The sequence below is a fragment of the Pantherophis guttatus genome, chromosome 1 (genome assembly GCF_059756535.1).
Source record: "Pantherophis guttatus breed Tessera chromosome 1, ASM5975653v1, whole genome shotgun sequence".
Taxonomy (NCBI): domain Eukaryota; kingdom Metazoa; phylum Chordata; class Lepidosauria; order Squamata; family Colubridae; genus Pantherophis; species Pantherophis guttatus.
Window position 1 is genome coordinate 261,219,961 of NC_142063.1, and position 5,768 is coordinate 261,225,728.

General features: G+C 43.9%; 1 pseudogene; it reads right to left on the reverse strand.

Moving 5' to 3' along the window:
- Positions 1-4,348: 4,348 nt before the first annotated feature.
- LOC148116834 (uncharacterized) lies at positions 4,349-5,284 on the reverse strand (annotated as a pseudogene).
- Positions 5,285-5,768: the final 484 nt, after the last annotated feature.

Below are 5,768 nucleotides of genomic sequence, written 5' to 3' on the forward strand. Positions count from 1 at the left end.
TATTTAATCCACGTTCCAATATTACTAATTGATATAAATTTATCTTCTTGCACATTAGATTCAATATCTAAGATGTCCTCATTACAACAGTTATGCTTGAAGGCAGAGTTTAAGGATGAGCAATCTAAAAATAATCTGCCTTGGAATCGTATGGAACATGTTGCATTGCGGCTGGCAGCTTTGAATAAAGTTTGTTCGAGTCCATCTTTCTCTGGTTCAAAATCCACTCACACAAATATTGTGAAACAGTAGTCCAAAAACACATTTCAGGCATATATTTGGGAAAGCAGTGTGGTGTAAGAGGGGGCTATTGGAAAGTTTTTTCATTTTCATTTCATTTAAAACGTTCATTTGGCCTTTATATTAAACTCCATTTTGCGGGAGGAAGTTACCCACAAAAACACCATATGTTAAAAAGGATATGTGGATAATAGACAAATACAAATTTAAAGAAAAAGTAAAAGAGAACATAACAGACTTCCATGCTGTTGCTTTCTAACAGACTGTAACACAGACTAAATTTATACTGGTCTGCACATCTTTTATTCCATGCATGCATGAACGATGTGGCAATCTGCCGGTGTCTCTGCACAAATGTGTGAATTGGCTTTAATGTGGGGAATTAGGTGAAAGGATTCTACCACGATAAGTTGCCAGCTTACATAATGTTGCCAAGCAGCACACAAATCAAGGACATTTACTTCTAATCCAGCATGTTTCACTTTTTTGCAGAAATGATATCTGGTCTTAGGACTTGTTATCCTCAACCAGTATAGCTTACCCCAAGGTTTTGCAGTGAGGACCAAGGAACTTCAGACACATTGGTTATGTAAGGTTGGGAAATTATAAACAAATTAATTTGTGTGGATTAAATATGGTAGGATGCCATGTCTATATTTCAGCATCTTTGCCTTTTTAACTAGCAGCTTGCTATGAATAATATTAAGAAATTAGAGCTGGCAAGCAGAATCACAGAATAAGGCATTTGGTTGTTGTACTCAGAACATTCTTTAGCTGGCTTACTAAAGGCAACTTTATGCACCAGTTAATGTAGTCTGAGTACCTTATATGCCAGATTCCATATTGATAAGACCCAGCGCATCAATTTTGGGTTGCAATTACAGTGAAGAAAAAAAGGGACAGGGATAGGCTAAACCCTTTAAGCCATCTTTTCATGGCATTTGAGATGGATCCCATTTCCTCCATCCTTCCCCCGTTGCAATGTCAAGGGTACACAACCGCCTTTGAAGAACTAGAAGTCTCCAGGATCTGATTAGAGGTTTTAGGAAAGCTTTGGTGGCCAAGAATTTGCTTAAAGTTGGATAGGGGGAACAAAAGTCTGCATAATTGGCAAGTCCATATCACATTTGATGTCACATAGGTTAAGAACCACTGGGTTATTTCATTTAGTAAGGCATTTATGGTTACTAATTAGACTGTACCCACTTCCAACATTTTCTCTAAGTTCATATCTTGGTACGATAAAGGTAAAGAAGTTCTTCTAAAGGTTTCCCAGCACTCTCAAAAAGTACCTTTTCATATTTACAATCTAAATTTACTCCAGCTGTATCACTATTATTATCACCTTTTAATAATAAATCTTTTAAAATAACTTTTCCTCTCAAGAAACAGTACATTGATTATGTAGATAAATATATTGGGCCGCCTGCTGATGTACTGGCTGATGTACTGGCTGATGTACTAGATCAATGATGGCTAACCTTTTTGCCGTCACGTGCCAAAAGCAGGGGGAGCATGGGGGGGGGTCATGTGCGCATGTGCCCATACCCATAATTCAATGCGCCCTACGCATGTGCACGCTCCCCCCACTTTTGGCACGCGATGGCACAGTGGAACCGATAGGCCCGTTTTTCACCCTCCCCAGGCTCCAGAGGCTTTCTTGGAGCCTGGGGAGGGCGAAAACAGGCTTCCCCACCTCTCTGGAGGCCCTCTGGAGGCCAGAAAAGGCCCATTTGCTGACTTCCAGTGGGCCTGGAAGGCTCGAAAATCAGATGCACGCGCTGGAGCTGAGCTAGGGTAACGCTCGCCTGCCCACCAATATGGCTCCGAGTGCCACCTGTGGCAGGCGTGCCATAGGTTCGCCATCACGGTACTAGATGCTTAATCAGATCAGGTCAAAATTTACCTGATGGACTTATATAACATGTTAAGTTTTCATTGTGTAGTTTAGTTTTTCATGATTGCTGTTTTGTTAGTTAATGGTTCAGTATATATGGAAACTCAGAAAATGGGATAGTTCAGAAATCAGGTTAAATATGTTCTAAAACTGTGATCAGAAGAAGCTCTATAGGAGAAATGTTGCCCTAATGATCTTGTTCTAGCTATGGGTCACCTCCATTGTTTCTAAAAAGGAGGACATGTTTTCAAAAATAGCATTGAAGCAGCATTTTAGTAGGCTAAAAGTATTTTTAAAAATCAAAGAAAGATGAGCTATGAATAGACATTGTGATGGAAAAGCCATTAAAATTGGTGGCCCTACTTAGTCATGCTGGATAAAGGGGAAATTTATATATGCATTCTTGAAAATTAGCACTCTTGACATAATCATGTTCCAAAATAAAGTTCCTTAACAATCTTTAAAACCTTTGAAGAAAAGAACAAACCTGAAAAAGATTCACACTTCGAACAGACTTGACCTCTTTGAACTCAATTCCCATTTGACGTTGAATATGATATTCAATATTTCATAAATTACATTCTGTATTTTAACATTTCATTTTCAAATGTATTTGTTTCAAGATCTTTAATTGGAAGGGAAAGGGAAAGGGAAAAGTTTTCAAGAACGACCCTGGCAAGCAAGCAGTGTTGACTATGACAGCAAGGTCATTTTGTGGACATATTCAGGGGCTGATTCCCAAAGAGCTCCATTATGTTCTCTCTAAGATGTGAATAGTATTATCAAAGTTATGGCTTACCAGTGGAGATTCTCATATTCAGGAATACGATTATAATGCGTTGTTGCTAAATTTTTGATCTTTATACTATATAGTGTAAAGTAGCGCTATGGCTAGCTTAAAACCAATGTCTTCATATAGAAAAATAAGAATACCGGAAATTATATGAAAACATATTGATCTGTATAGACTTTCTGGAATAATATTTGCAAAAGTGTCTCAAGGATTTGGTGGGGAAAATAACAGACTTATTCTGTTACTCAGAATAATGTTATTATACACACAAACCCAGACATCTGATGGGGGTTTTGAATTGGTCATGATCTCTTTGTCAGACAAGAGTACTGAGTCATCCCATAGTGAACACTCAAACTCATGAAATCAAAGACTTATCAAATAAAGTGCACATTTCTCTTTTAGTTTTCCCTTACCTATATCTGAATATCTTTGGGTAGAGAGATAGAGTAAATGGTGGCGGTGGTAGGGATTTCTTCTATTATTCCTGAACTACATTCACATACAGCTTTAAATTGATTGTTCTTAATTTCATAATGAATGCAAGATCGTCAGATTGAAGCAGTGGTGAAATTCATTTTTTTTTACTACTGGTTTAATTTAATTTAATACTTAATATTGAAATTTATATACCGCCCTTCTCCCGAAGGACTCAGGACAGTGAACAGCCATAGATAAAAAACATAGAATACAAAATTTAAAAACAATTTAAAAATATATTAAGCAATTTGGCCCGACAGTTAAAATCCCCCATTTAAAATTAAAATTACACCATTGGAGAGTTAGGCCAGCCTGGCTTGATGAAATAAAAAAGTTTTGAGGGCCCGATGGAAAGTACGTAGATCCGGAATCATCCGTAGCTCCGGGGGGAGCTCGTTCCAGAGGGCAGGTGCTCCCACAGAGAAAGCTCTCCTCCTGGGAGCCACCAGTTGACATTGTTTGGCCGACGGCACCCAGAGGAGCCCCTCTCTGTGGGAGCGTACTGGCCGGTGGGAGTCTCTCGGTGGCAGAAGGCGGTCTTGTAAGTATCCAGGTCCTAAGCCATCGAGCGCTCTAAAGGTGGCCACCAACACCTTGAATCCACCCAGAGGACCACTGTGCACCCAGAGGACCACAGTGCAGCTCACACAGGAGAGGTGTTACATGGGAGTACCATGTTGCTCCCATAACCAACCGCGTGGCTGCATGGGCCGTGCTAAGTCTACCCAGAGTCCTGTCCACATCTTCAGGGGTCACTGGGTCAAACTCCTCCCAGATAACACTCTCAAGACCTGTCTCCATCACCCCGCCTGCATCTACCCAGTCAGAGTCCAAGCCTTCCCGAATTTGAATGACTTTGTCATGCAGATACTGCACAAAATCCTCAGTCCTGCCCTCCAAGGGGTCCTCCCACGCTCCCGGATGGAGCAGGGAGTGGGTCACCCTAAATAGGGCGGCTGGGCGGTTATCTGAGACGTGATAAGAACGGAAAAATAATTAAACTTTGCTGTTTTTATCGCCGCTAGGTAGGTCTTAATATGAGACCTTACCAGTGTTCGGTCGAATTCGGAAAGGCTAGCCCTCCAACTGCTCTCCAGGTGTCTTTTCCGGCGCGTCATCTCCCTCAGCTCCTCGGAGAACCAGGGGGCTAAGTGAGATCGGCGCCAGGTCAGAGGCCGCAAAGGCACGACATGGTCCAAAGCTCCAGCAGCTGCCCTATCCCAGGCGGCCACCAGGTCTTCAGCCAGGTCGTGAGTCAGAACCTCAGGGAATGGTCCAAGCTCCGTCCGGAACCTATCAGGATCCATCAGTCTCCTGGGGCGGAACCACCTGGTAGGTTCCGCCTCCCTGCGGCGGGGTGTAGCAGTTTGAAGGTCAAGTTGAAGGAGCTAATGGTCTGACCATGACAAGGGTTTAATCACTATATCCCCTATATTTAAACCATTCAGCCACTGGCCAGAGATGAAAACCAAGTCCAGAGTGTGTCCCCCCATGTGAGTAGGGCCATGAACTAACTGGGTCAGATCCATGGCCGTCATGGAAGCCATGAACTCCCAAGCCACCTCAGACGTTTCACCGATGGATGGCAGGTTGAAATCCCCCATAACCATAAGTCTGGGGGTATCAACCGCCACCCCGGCTATCATGTTGAGCAGTTCAGGCAGGACCGCCGCCACGTGGCAGGGAGCTAGGTATGTGATCAGCAAGCCCATCTGCACCCCATGACCCCACTTCACAAAGAGGGACTCACATCCAGCTATCTGAGGCACAGTGGCCTCCTTCGGACCAAGACCATCCTTTATAACAACTGCTACTCCCCCGCTCCTCCCCTGTGACCTTGGCTGATGGAATGCTCAGAAACCTGGTGGGCACATTTCAACAAGGGGAACCCCCCTCCTCTTGGCCCAACCAGGTCTCTGTAATACCCGCCAGGTCCCCTCCCCCCTCTTGAACAAGATCACAAATGAGGGGGGCTTTATTTACTACGGACCTGGCATTGCACAACATCAGCTGAAGGCCCGGGCCCTGAGGATCTGCACAACCCGGAGAACAAGAGGAGCTTTGGGGGCCGGAGACAGCGGGTGCACACCCCCATAACCGGATATGGCCCCCTGCTCCCACCATATCTGCCCTTCCCACTTACAGTACTGATGATATCGCCCTCGTCAGTATGGACTCTAACCCCCTCATTGAGGGGGTGTTCTGTGGCGTGGCTTGGTGGGCGTGGCAGAGGAAGGATACTGCAAAATCTCCATTCCCACCCCACTCCAGGGGAAGGATACTGTAAAATCTCCATTCCCTCCCCAATATTGGAGGAAGAATATTGCAAAATATCCATTCCCACCCCACTCTGGTGGT